The sequence below is a fragment of the Phyllobates terribilis genome, unplaced genomic scaffold (genome assembly GCF_046119375.1).
Source record: "Phyllobates terribilis strain yellow unplaced genomic scaffold, ASM4611937v1 Scaffold_2__4_contigs__length_985480577, whole genome shotgun sequence".
Lineage (NCBI taxonomy): Eukaryota > Metazoa > Chordata > Amphibia > Anura > Dendrobatidae > Phyllobates > Phyllobates terribilis.
Genome location: NW_027362762.1, coordinates 435,690,153 through 435,704,242, shown reverse-complemented (window position 1 = coordinate 435,704,242; position 14,090 = coordinate 435,690,153). Strand labels below are relative to the sequence as shown.

At 48.3% G+C, this 14,090-nt stretch overlaps 1 protein-coding gene across 1 annotated transcript in view; it reads right to left on the bottom strand.

Moving 5' to 3' along the window:
• The window catches only part of PPM1E (protein phosphatase, Mg2+/Mn2+ dependent 1E), a 307,370-nt gene that overhangs the window by 39,268 nt on the left and 254,012 nt on the right, over positions 1 to 14,090 (bottom strand). The gene's annotated exons all lie outside the window — the stretch shown is intronic.

Here is a 14,090-nt window from a genome sequence, read left to right as displayed (position 1 = left end):
AGTAGGGTACTAAGTGAGATGTCTGGCAAGGGTAATTAAATATGCCACTCACATATATACCTTTTTAAAACCTATGATATAAATACAGCATTTCCTTTTCGTATAGTTCTGTAGGCTAGATGACAACGTTACTCCCTTTGTCTGACAATTCCCTCAAAGCACATTTTTCTCTTTTATTCAGATTATCCCTCTTAATAATTTTTGGGATTTTTTGGATATCTTGCATAACCAGTCGTATGAACAAATCGACCTCTGGAAATGACAATATTTATGGAATTTTTTTCAGAGTAAACAGATTTTACTCTTATTTTATTTTTTCTGTTACTTTTAGTATACTGAGAATTTCTTTACTCGCAAAATGGTTCCAGCAATGTGGGCATAGGCGCATTTTAATGAGGGCAATCCGGGCTACCGCTCGGTGTCCCAAGCCTGCAGAGGGCCCGCGGCTCCGGGCGGGGTGTCTAATGCCGGATTGCCCTCATTATATTGTGGGGGTCGTGATGACATTCCACTCGTCCTCCAGTCACTCCAAATTCAAACTATGAGCATGGGTCAACCATTCAAAGAATGAGTCAGACAACAAGCTGGTTCAAACTCAGAGCACGCTCAGAAGGCTACTACAGACAACGTCCTCAGCAATGTTCTGAATTTATTTTTTACATGCACAAATCTAAATACACTACATAATGGGAGGGGAAAGAGGTTGTCCGGAGCGGGGTAAGCCATGAAAGTCCAATGTCTGGCCACTCCTGATTGGTCCACATCTCCTTATCTCAGTCTCTGGGCAGATATTGCAGCCGTCAGCTTATAATCTTGTTTCGTTTCTCTGAAATAAGTCTTGGCAACACTGGAACTGTCTTAGTTTAAGTTTCGATTTGAGTATTACATAGCAAGGAAAGCTTATTGTTATATGACACAAAATGGTGGTTAGTACATTAGCAAAAAAACGTATAAAAGTTACAAAAGTATAAAAGTTACAAATATATATATTCTCTTTTACCCCGACATTCCCCCCTAAACACTAAGCTTTCCTTTGCTTTGGGGCCTTTGAGACTGTCCATGTGTGGAGAGAGGGGAGGTGGATTTCTTCACCCAATCATCTTAGAAGCTGCCCCCTTATGGGACGCCCCCAGACAATCGAGCCCTATCCTGAATGACACATGGAGTTCTCCCAACTGATCCTAAACTGAATCTTTCAATTGGACTTTATCATGGGGGGGGTCTGGTCAGGCTTGTTCAAAGGAGTATATTTCTCTATATAAGGGGACTATGCAGCACAGGACCACCAGGCCCAATACTAGTAGGCCTCCCATTACTAGACAAACTTGTTGGAGGAATCCCTTGAGCCCTCCCAACCAACCTGAGAAGAAGGAGGTATCTACCCCTGTGTAGTAGCTGTCCACCCTGGGACAGACAGTAAGCATATGGAAAGGATATAGAAGAAGGTAGTCATCTTTTATAGACTCGTTCTGTCTCTCGTGCAGTGGGAGGCGTGAATCCAGGTGCTCTTGCCCTCAAGCTTCAGAGCCGTCGGGGTGGTGAGAAGCACAGTGTACGGTCCCTCGAACCGCGGCTGGAGGCAGTCTTTCCGGACAAACTTCTTCACATACACTAGATCGCCTGGGATGAAATCATGTACTGCATCACCTGTAGATTCTGGGAGAGAAGCAGATACTGGAGAGCGGGTGTTAGTCAATTCTCTAGACAAAACAATCACAAATTTTACCACTCTATCATGTGTTTCAGACAACTCTTGGGGCCTAATCTCTCCTATCTTGGGTGGGGTCCCAAACAAAATTTTATAGGGAGTCAGCCCATGTTTGGCCTGAGGAGTGTGTGTGATATGATACAATACTATGGGGAGTAGGTCGGGCCAGGGGAGGGGATGATCTTTGGTCATTTTCAAGAGCTGGGTCTTGAGTGTGGAATTCATTCTCTCCACTTTGCCTGAACTGGCAGGATGGTATGGAGTGTGGAGGCCCAAATCTGTTCCCAACATGTTCCAGAGTTCTTCGTAGATATTTGCTGTGAAAGCTGGTCCTTGATCCGATTCTATGACTTGGGGAAACTCCAAATCTGCAGGCAATTTCGGTGATCAGTTTCTTGGCTGTGACTTTAGCAGTCATGTTGACAACCGGGTAGGCCTCGGGCCAGGCTGAGAACATATCCACGGCTACCAAAACGTACTCCTATTTTCCTGCTTTAGGCATTTGGATATGGTCGACTTGTATTCTCTGCCAAGGGTAGTCTGGTTTAGCCAGATGTTGAAGAGGGACCCGTGCCATACACGTTGGGTTGCAGGTAGCGCAGACAGAGCAGGATTTTGAGTACGCAGTCACAGTGGAAGAGATTCCGGATGCAAAGTACAGTTTCTTGATACATGCCAAGGCTTGATTCTTTCCTCTGTGTGTAGGCCCGTGAGCCCATGCTGCCACAGCTGAGTACATGCGTCTAGGCAAGCAAGGCTTCCCATCCACTTGGTAAAGAGTCGAGTTGACCTTTGAATCTTTGCAACCTGCCAGCACAGCTCCTGCCGCTTTCCATTGCTTGACTTCTTCAGTGGGGGGTCTTCCTTTGTTCCTCACACAATTTTTCTTTAGGCATCCTGACCCCCCTGGATTCCACTCGTGTCTCCGCTGGACTTGTATGGTCTTCCGCCGGCTGTTCCTTGGCTCTTGCTCTAGTGAGCGCCACAGCTACGGTTTGCAGAGTCTCTCCCATCTCTTCTTCCTTTTCCTGCCACTTTGATGACACATTCTCCACTGCTGCAGTCTTGGCTGCTTGGTCAGCTAGGTGGTTGCCCCTGGCTTCTCTGGATTCTAGTCTTCCATGAGCCTTGACCTTGATAACAGCAACCTGAATGGGTAGTTCCAGGGCCTTCATTAGGGCCTTAATCCATGAGACATGTTTGACTTCCACAAGAGTCCAGAATCATTACAAATTCCATGTCCATACCTGGAATCGGTATATACATATTCGCCTTTGTTCCTGCTGCCAGGTGGCAGGCCTCTGTGAGAGCCACAAGTTCAGCTTCTTGTGCAGACATGTATGGTGGTAGAGCTTCAGCCTTGAGGACTGTTAGGTCTGTTGTGACAGCATATCCCGTGTGGAACTTCCCTTGAGGGTCTGCGAAACGGGATCCATCAGTCCATAGGTGCAAGGCAGGGTCTGCGAGCGGATGTGCCACCATATTCTCTGGAGCAGAAGTCTCTTCCTGCAAAATTTTTATACAATCATGAGGTTCCACCAATGGACCTTCACCCTCTTCACCTTCCCCCCTAGAAGGTGGAAGCAAAGTGGCAGGATTGATAGTCAGACATCTGGTAAATGTTATATTGGAGGGCAACAATAGGGAACACTGCAGCCGCAGGTGTCTTTGGTTGGTAAGATGTTTCGGAGATGTTTGTTGCAGAACAGCTGAGAGATCATGGCCAAGGACGATATCAGCTGACTTGTCAAGGAGGATGTGAGCAGCGTGGACCGCCTTAAGGCACATGGGGGCAGTTCGGGCGACAGGGTCCAGGCGGGCTGAGTAGTAGCCCAAAGGCCGATACTTATGATCATAGCGTTGTGCTAGAACTCCAGAGGCATGACCTTCCGATTTCGAGACAAAAAAGTGAAATGGCTGAGTATAGTCTGGTAAGCCCAAGGCCGGGGCAGAGACAACAGCCTGTTTAAGACGGTCAAAACATAGTCTGTGTTGATGAGAAACACGTGGATCTTCAGCATGAAGCCAAACTGAGCCTTCATTCTTGAGACAGTCGTACAGAGGTTGCATGAGCTTTGAGGCATCAGGGATCCATTGCCTGCAGTAAGTGATGAGGCCAAGGAAAGTCTGCATAGCGGAGTAGGTGGTTGGGAAGGTGATATCCATGATGGCTTGTTTTCTTTCTTCAGTCAGATGTCTAGCACCTTGTGATATACAATGTCCGAGGAAAATGACCTTGGGCAGACACCATTGGACTTCGCCTTTCGAGACTTTACAGTTAGCTGAGTGAAGAAACCAGAGAAGGGATACTGACATCTCTGGCAAATTTTCTTCAGTGCCACAGAGTAAAAGATCATCCACATACTGTAGAAGGGTGACCTGAGGGTTCTCTTGAACCCAAGGCTCCAGAATAGACTTCATAGAATGAGTGAATTGGTTAGGAGAGTTCTGGGCTCTTTGCGGAGTCCTGGTCCATGTAAACTGTGCTCCTTGAAAGGTGAAGGCAAAAAGAAACCACGAATCTTCATGTAAGGGTATACTGAAGAAGGCGTTGGCCAGATCTAACACCGTAAACAAGGTGGCCGTTGGAGGCAGCTGAGACAAGAGGGTGTTTGGGTTAGGTACCACTGGAGTTTCTAAAATGGTAGCTGCATTGACGGCTCTGAGATCCTGAACCAACTGGTATCTTGGAGACTCTCCCGGAACGGTTTTCTCTTTTACAGGAAAGAGGGGTGTATTGCATGGAGATACACATCTGACAAGGACTCCTGATTCCAGGAGGGAAGCGACTTGGGTACTCAAGCTTTGTTCTTGTGCAGCCTTGAGGGGGTATTGTGGCAACCGTGGGTACCTGTGTCCAGGCTTGAGGTGTACCTGGACCGGGGGAACCTGCAGGAGGCCAACGTCCTCTGGCCCGCTGGACCACAGAGAGTGAGGGAACTGTGAGGTTGTATGGTCATCATCATGAGAGGGAAGGCTTTAAGAACACCGCGGTCTTCAGTCCCTTGTTTGGAATGAGGGTCCCGCAAAAGAAGCTCCATACCATGGTTTCCGAAGGTAACTGTTGCCTTCATCCGCTCTAAGAGATCGGCTCCCAACAGGTTGACAGGGCAAGTTTCAGAGACCAAGAATCTTGTGAGTACTCCGGTGAACGGTCCTGCAGACACAGGGACTGTGAGTGGAGAGGAAATATGTTGGCCTTCTACCCCAACACAGGTGAGGGTATCCGGTGATAGGGATACAGAAGGAGGGAGCTGTGCAGAGGAAATGACAGATGTGGCCGCCCCAGTGTCCACCTGTAAAGTGACAGTCTCTGAGGATGTGGTCAAGGCTACCACACTCCCAACATAACATTCATCCTTCAGAATCACGAGGTTGTCTTCTGTTTCTAGATGATCCCTTGTCATCTCTTCTGTCTTGTTTTCTATATGTGGGAGGAGTATCATCACCTGTGCCTTTAACCATTACCCACTTGATTCCATGTTGGTTGCCAGGGGGTGGGTAGCTTTCTTGAGCTTGATATAGCATGGCAGGTGCGGCTTTCTTCTTTGGCTTAGTATCTTTTTCCATTTTTAGCATTGATTTTTGGAAAGCTTTAACGATGTCCACCGCGTCGTTGAAAGAAGAAGAACGAATCTCGGGGCGTACCCTCAGAACGTCATCTCTGAGAGCGTCTTGTAGGCCATCTACTAGGGCCTGAACCAACAGGGCGGCCTGCGTCTTAACGTGAGAACTGTATCCGAGATCCTCAAAATGCATGCTGAGTCTTGCAGCATATTTTTCCACAGATTCATCAGGGTTTTGTTGAACATCTTGTACAGACCCAGCTTGATCTGACAAGCGATCCTGAGCCCAGGCTTTTAACTGTTTCATGTATTCTAGGCCGGATTCATAAGTACTAAGGGGTCCTGCTTTTGTGGAAACCATGGCCTTTTGAAAGCTCTCCGTTTTCGGCTAAGTGAGCCTGGCATTCTGCAGCCAGAGTAGAACCAGCAGCAAGGGAAATTTTGCGAGCCAATCCTCCAACATGGCTCATACAGGTGTTTGCAGGGTTGACTATGGCCCCCACCCGATGTGTAAGGATGTCACCATAGCCTATTGACAGAGTGACAGGGCGTCCTGATGGGTCTACTAGATTACGGGAGCGGCAGGGGTCCCAGACTTCTGAGGGGCTGAGGGGTGGTGCTCTTTCAGCAGTTGCTTGGAGCAAGGGCCGGAGTACGGGTAATGGATATGGGGTGGAGGATGCCATAGGAGACGTATGGGGTAAAGGAGGGGGGGGGGGGGGCTGGAGTATCTTGAGCCCATCCCTCATCTGGCTCCGTATCGTCTTGAGTAACAGTATGTTGGCGGAGGGAGAGCAGTCTGGCCTGAAATTCTGGGGAGTTGAGGAGGATATCCCCAGGGTTGTGGGTGACTCCCATAGGAAACAGGGGAAGCGTCTCAGCATCGTGGGCTGGAGCAGAGGGTGTCACATTAGTTTCAGATGGGTGCTCTGGGACTGCGGGCTTTTCCACCTGTGCTGGTGGCTGGTAATATGCACCGGACGGATCTAGTAGTGGATATAGGCCGGATTGGGGCTTTCCGGGCCTCCCACAACAAGTAAGAGGTGTAGCAAGATGGCCGTGGGAGGGAGGAGGTGGGAGTGGGGGTGGGATTATTCTTGGAGGCAGGAAAAGGTGTAGTAAGATGGCCGTTGGAGGGAGGAGGGGGGAGTGGGGGTGGGATTGTTCTTGGGGGCAGGCTGGGCATCGTGCCATGGGCGGCCCGCCCAGAGTGGGTTTTGCTCTCCACACACCCGACACGTCCACCCCTCCGGTAATTTGGCGTCGGCGCCATTATAGGGTGGTGACTGAGGGCTCAGTGTAGTGACAGGCATCAAAGGTGCAACGGCCATTTTGGGGGCACATAACAAATCACATTCTGCAGCTTTCATGTATCCGAACAAAGGCTCGGCATTCTCTGTTCCCCCCTGCACCATCTACTCTAAGATGTGCTTGAGTCTGGTGCAAAAATCCTCACCCAACTTTCCCAACTTCTGTATCACACATTCTTTCTACACTGAAAACTAAAGCCTGCCTGTACTGGATAAGCTTATCATGTTATACAAATTCCTAACATTCTTCTTGCCTTCTTGCCTTCCCGTAACTCCACTAATTGGCTTAACTCCCACAGCAGCATTCCGCAACTTACGAAATCTTTCAAATTTGAATATACACAACATTTTCTTATAGAATGCAATGATCTGTCGCGACTCAGATCACTGGTGCAGTCTACAGGTCGCCACTCCTCAGCGTAGAGTACTCCTCAATACACTGATAAGACAGAGAGTACACCTCGATCCGTCCCTTCCCTAACCTTGAATGGCGACTTTACAGTACGACTCACCACGGCACCCTGACTGACAGCAGAACCCCTCCTTATGAGGTTTCTCTGTATAAGACGAAGAGTACACCTCAATTCGTCACAGACCCTTACAGCAGAACCCCTCCTTATGAGGTTTCTCTGTATAAGACGAAGAGTACACCTCAATTCGTCTTCCTTCCTACTACGGCACCACCCGTCAGTGTAGAGTACTCCTCAATACACTGTTTCCTAACCTTGACTTTACAGCAGTCTCTGTGTTAGACGAAGAGTACTCCTCAATTCGTCACAGATTCTGACAGCACAACACCTCCTTTACACTACAATTCAGGAATGCTTTGAAACTTCGACTATCAGTTACGGGAGGCAGCTATCTAAGAAAAGTACAGTGACCGGGGGAGGAGGAGGTGGTGTGCACACGAGCACGCGCAGGCATGCGACGTCACTCGGTTTAACACTTGCTGGTTCAGGACGTGGTGCGGGACGCCCAAGGTCTCACCACTCGACCGGTCACCCACCCAGATCCAACCTGACAACCCCACAGGAACCGCTGCGGCTGACACACAGGCAAGTGAGACATATAAAATACATCTCAACTTACCGTGTTCGATGGAGGTTGATCAGGCCTCAAATTCAGCCACCGCGGTCACCACCAGGGAAGTCAGCAATATGGGTCCGGGAGGGCGGCGTACCGCTAGCCACGCCGCACGTTGAGCGCCATTTGTGGGGGTCGTGATGACATTCCACTCGTCCTCCAGTCACTCCAAATTCAAACTATGAGCATGGGTCAACCATTCAAAGAATGAGTCAGACAACAAGCTGGTTCAAACTCAGAGCACGCTCAGAAGGCTACTACAGACAACGTCCTCAGCAATGTTCTGAATTTATTTTTTACATGCACAAATCTAAATACACTACATAATGGGAGGGGAAAGAGGTTGTCCGGAGCGGGGTAAGCCATGAAAGTCCAATGTCTGGCCACTCCTGATTGGTCCACATCTCCTTATCTCAGTCTCTGGGCAGATATTGCAGCCGTCAGCTTATAATCTTGTTTCGTTTCTCTGAAATAAGTCTTGGCAACACTGGAACTGTCTTAGTTTAAGTTTCGATTTGAGTATTACATAGCAAGGAAAGCTTATTGTTATATGACACAAAATGGTGGTTAGTACATTAGCAAAAAAACGTATAAAAGTTACAAAAGTATAAAAGTTACAAATATATATATTCTCTTTTACCCCGACAATATGTGCGGGCCGCCGCGGCACATACCGGTAGCAGTGGCAGGAGGGGGGGCCCCGGACCGCTCCCCCAGCAGCGGCCGCCGCTACTTCTTTATCGGCCGGGCCAGCACTGCAGCAGTTAGCTTCCCTGTGCTGGCCCGGCCGCGTCACGGCTAGGAGACAAGGCCCTGTGCGCGGTCGTGTATCCTAGCTGTGACGTCACGCAGTGCGCACCCGGCCTGCACTGCTGCAACAGAGGAGTCAGAGCAGGCAGGAGGAATGGAGCCGGGGGATGGTGAGTCTGTGTCTGTATGTATGTATGTATATGTATGTATATGTGTGTGTGTGTGTGTGTGTGTGTGTGTGTGTATGTGTGTGTGTAGGCAGATATCATTGTGTGATGTCTGTTTATATGTATTTTTGTGTTTCAAATGTGTTTATGCGTGTATGTATATGTGTGTATATGTTTGTGTGTGTGCGTGACTGCATGCGTGACTGCGTGCGGCCTCCTGCTGAGTATAGTTGGCGCCGTGCGGCCTCCTGTCTCTGGGCGGGGGGCGCCGTGCGTCCTCCCGCTGTATATAGATGGCGCCGTGCGGCCCCCTGCTGTGTATAGATGGCGCCGTGCGGCCCTCTGCTGTGTATAGATGGCGCTGTGCGGCCCCCTGCTGTGTATAGATGGCGCCGTGCGGCCTCCTGCTGTGTATAGATGGCGCCGTGCGGCCTCCTGCTGTGTATAGATGGCGCCGTGCGGCCTCCTGCTGTGTATAGATGGCGCCGTGCGGCCTCCTGCTGTGTATAGATGGCGCCGTGCGCCCCCCTGCTGTGTATAGATGGCGCCGTGCGGCCCCCTGCTGTGTATAGATGGCGCCGTGCGGCCCCCTGCTGTGTATGGATGGCGCCGTGCAGCCCCCTGCTGTGTATGGATGGCGCCGTGCGGCCCCCTGCTGTGTATAGATGGCGCCGTGCGGCCCCCTGCTGTGTATAGATGGCGCTGTGCGGCCCCCTGCTGTGTATAGATGGCGCCGTGCGGCCTCCTGCTGTGTATAGATGGCTACGTGCCCCCTCCTGCTGAGTATAGATGGCGCCGTGCGGCCTCCTGCTGTGTATAGATGGCGCCGTGCGGCCTCCTGCTGTGTATAGATGGCACCGTGCGGCCTCCTGCTGTGTATAGATGGCGCCGTGCGGCCTCCTGCTTTGTATAGATGGCGCCGTGCGGCCCCCTGCTGTGTATAGATGGCGCCGTGCGGCCCCCTGCTGTGTATAGATGGCGCCGTGCGGCCCCCTGCTGTGTATGGATGGCGCCGTGCGGCCCCCTGCTGTGTATATATGGCGCCATGCGGCCCCCTGCTGTGTATAAATGGCGCCGTGCGGCCCCCTGCTGTGTATAGATGGCGCCGTGCGGCCTCCTGCTGTGTATAGATGGCTACGTGCCCCCTCCTGCTGAGTATAGATGGCGCCGTGCGGCCTCCTGCTGTCTCTGGGGGGGGCGCCGTGCAGCCTCCTGCTGTGTATAGATGGCTACGTGCGGCCTCCCACTGTGTATAGATGGCTACGTGTGCTCAATATTGAGTCATACAATTAATGTAAGGCTATGTGCCCACGATACAGAATTGTTCCGGATTTTTTTTGAGCGTTTCTGCATCTCCCTGGCAGAAAAAAACACATGCGGATTTTACATGCGGATTGTACATGCGGATTTTACATGCGTTTTCCTGCCAGGGACATGCGGATGTGAAGTGTTCTACACTTGCATTTCCGCATGCGGGTTGACAAGCGCTTTCCAAGCGATTTTAGCATCACTTGGAAAGTGCTTGACAACTTGGTTACACTATATAAATCCATGCAACCAGCATGGATTTATATAGTGTGACCGTAAAAGAATGGTAAAAAATAAAAAATATATACTTACCTTCTGATGGCCTGCCGACGTCAGCGGTCGCGTGACCCGTCACATGACTAAATGACGTCACGGCAGGTCCTTTTCAGACCATCGCGAGCTGCCGGCAAGCCAGGACGCATCGTATAAAGACACCGGGGGCCATCAGAAGGTAAGTATAATATTTATTTTTTATTTTATTCTTTTTTTACAGGTTCTATGGTACCCGGGTCCGGAGGAGAGTCTCCTATCCTCCACACCCGGGTACCATCCGCACATTGAAACGCATGGATTCCGCATCTACAGATGCAGGGATGCGGATTCCATGCGTTCTAATGCAAGTCAATGGCGGCGAAAAAGCCGCGCTTCCACAAAATAATTGGTAGTGCTGCGGATTTTTCCGCAATGATAATCCGCAGCGGAAATTTCCGCAGCATGTACACAGTACATGCGGATTATCATTGGGGAACATGGCAGACCTTCTACCAAGCATTTTTTACGCGTTTCTGCAGCGGAATTGCTTAAAAAACGCATAGTGGGCACACAGCCTAAAAAACAATATTATAATTAATATTGTGCCAAATTAATTTCACGTGAACTATCACATGATCTATCACAGGGGATCATGTGACATGTCACGTGATACATCAGGTGTGTGTGTGTGTGTGTGTGTGTGTGTGGGGGGGGGGGGGGGGGGGGCGCCTTCTAAACTGCCCGGGGCCCTTGCTACTCTTAATCCACCCCTGGATGTGGGTCTTTTTATTTTGTGGTAATGATTATGGTCTTTACAGGGGCGTTGCTCACAGGGTGATTATGCAGAGCAGCCAGAATACACACCCTCAGAGAGTCCTGGGAGCAGCACCTCTTTGGTAAAGACCATAAAATTTAGCACATAGTAGGAAGGCTCGTATTTCTGGAAACATTTACGGATTATACAAAAATACTCAGGAGAGCAGCAGGAACACTTTTCACCTGATGACAGGTCCCCTAAGAGATAGCACACACAGGGGAAATCTAGTGAAAATGCAGATATGGACAGAAAAAGTGTTACTCCTCAAGTACACGCACAAGACAGCTTATTCTGATAAGTTACTTGAAAGTATAGTTATCATTTAAATGCTTTATAAAATAAAGCACGCTCACATTTGTTCTTTTATCGGTTGTGCCACAATAAGATTTTCAATTTAGCAGTGCCCCTGAATGCCCTGGCACACTTTCAAATCTAACCCAGGTCAAAGCCTCTCTGTCTAGTCTGTGGCTAGCTTACTCTTTGGAAAACTAATTTTTCAAGATGCAGCCTCTGTTTATACTCCAGCGGCGGACACTGAATGTCCTAGCATACAACCATGTATATTGTACTTCTATATCTAAAGTATTCACATCAGCTTACCAGGTGACCGGTTATCCACCTACCATTAGAAGTAACTACAAGAATAAGGAATAAAATATAATTTTATTAGGAACAATTAAAACAAATTAAAAATGAAAAAGTACCAACAGATAGAAGACTTGAGGAACCTATTACTACATACAATAAGGGAACTGGTGTATCAAAATTACTATATTAATGCCGTATGGTTCAATCAATAAATCTGGCAGGGAACAGCCTATCACTGCTCTGCTAGAATGCAGCTATCATATGAAAGAACTATCCTAGGTGCTCTGTGACCATATCATTACAGAATTAATAATATAGATGGAGAATTACTAGTGTCAAGAAGGTGCATCAGTGCATTTGGACTACATCAACCAGTCAATTTTAGGAAGCAGCTTCATGTCTATTATCATGGTATGAGACATTACAATTATCACATTGTTTTAATTGTTCCTAATCAAATTATATTTTATTCCTTATTCTTGTAGTTACTTCTAATTAATGCTATGTGGATAACCGGTCACCTGGTAAGCTGATGTGACTATGATAGATGGGAATGCAGTTCAGTGCAGCTTCGCTGTCAAACTTCATACAATGCTGCAATTCCTAAGGAATTCCCAATTCTCTTCAAATAGAACAACTAAGAAACATGAGCAAGAAAAGTACATTCATGAGAAGTGCCGGGATTCTGCTGTGTTAAGGCAAGCTATGAGATGCCATCCAAAGGCAACTGGTGTTGTCTCATCAGCCTTGTTTGCCATAGAGGCTAACAATTAAGTTTTGGCCAAAGGTGCACATATTCATTTGATCTATTTATCATTTTAATTTGAACTATATTATATATATTTATTGAAAACTGAGATAATACACCCTAACCTCAACCTACTGGCACACAGAAATGTATCATCCCCAGACTGAAAATAGCATGATGCCCGGCTATGGAAACACAGAGAACAATGAAAGCAGAGATAAGAACATGTATCATTAGTGGTTTTAGTAGCTAGCGGGACTGACCCAAGTAAAGGCCCCGTCACACTTAGCGACGCTGCAACGATCCCGACAACGATACGACCTGTCAGGGATCGTTGCTGCGTCGCTATGTGGTCGCTGGTGAGCTGTCAAACACGCAGGCTCACCAACGATCAGGGGAGCAGCGACATCGTGGAAAGAATCTTTCCATGATGTCCTGCTCCGGTTACCAGCCTGCTGAAGCAGGAGCAGGCTGGTAACTATGGTAAACATCGAGTTACTAGGGGCACACGCGCACCTAGTAACCCGTTGTTTATCATGGTTACCACTCTGCTACGGTGAGCGGGAGGTTACCGCTCACTTTAGCAGGCTCGTAACCATGATAAACAACGGGTTACTAGGTGCGCGTGTGCCCCTAGTAACCCGATGTTTATCATGGTTACCAGCCTGATCGCTGCTCCCGCTGGTCACACCCAGCGATGTGTGCTGACCAGCGGGAGGGCAACGACCAAAAAATGGTCCAGGACACTTTGCAGCGATCAGCGACCTCACAGCAGGGGCCTGATCGCTGCAAAGTGTCACACATAGCGACATCGCTTGTGAGGTCGCTGTTGCGTCACCAAAACCGTAACATGTTTTACTTATGAGGTCTCATTGTGAGCTAAAATGGTGGATACCATAATAGCTGCTAAAATGTAGGGATTTTCTGATGGGCACCATGTGGTGATGGGGGGAATTATGTCTTTTGCATCTCCAATATCATGGTCCTAGTGGTCTATAGTGCCCTCAACTTTGCTTCAAACTAATCTCTGTTGACCCCTTTTCTAATATGTCCCTCACCTATGTCAGTGGCTACCTGTTATCCAGAGATTACAATTTAGAATCCTTTCCCTAAATTACAAAGCTCTTTCCATTTTGGAAGATCCACATATTTTTACTCCTAATTTACAGATGACCACATATAGAAAACCTCTGGACTAAACATGATCTTAGGCTATGTTCACATGTCCAGTAATGATCCGTTAGAATGGATCCAGCAGCAATCTGTTGGCAAAAGAATTGTGCAGACACAACTTTTTAGTCCATTTTTAAAAAACTCTGCTGGATCTGTTTTGTTTTTTTTAATACTGAAGTCTATGGAAAACAGATCTGTTAATTAGACATCCATTTTCCTCGATTTGTAACGGATTTAGTAAGCAAAAAATGGATCTATTACAAATGAAAGAAAAACTAATGTTTTCTCTTCTTGCCATCCATGTTTCTGATAACCTTCTCCAGCACCACATTTCGAAGGCATCGATTCTTGTTCTGTCTTGTTTCTCATCGTCCAGCTTTTGCATCCGTATGTCACTACTAGTGATGAGCGAGTATGCCTCATTAACCCTTTCGGCGAGCAAACTTGAGTGCTCGCCGAGTATTTTGGCGCACTCGGCATTTCATTGATTGTCGCCGCGCCTGCAAGTGTCACGGCTGTTAGACAGCTGTGACACATGCAGAGATAGCCTGGCGAACAGGCTGTCACAGCTGTCTAACAGCCGTGACACTTGCAGGCACGGCGACAATAAGTGTCACTAG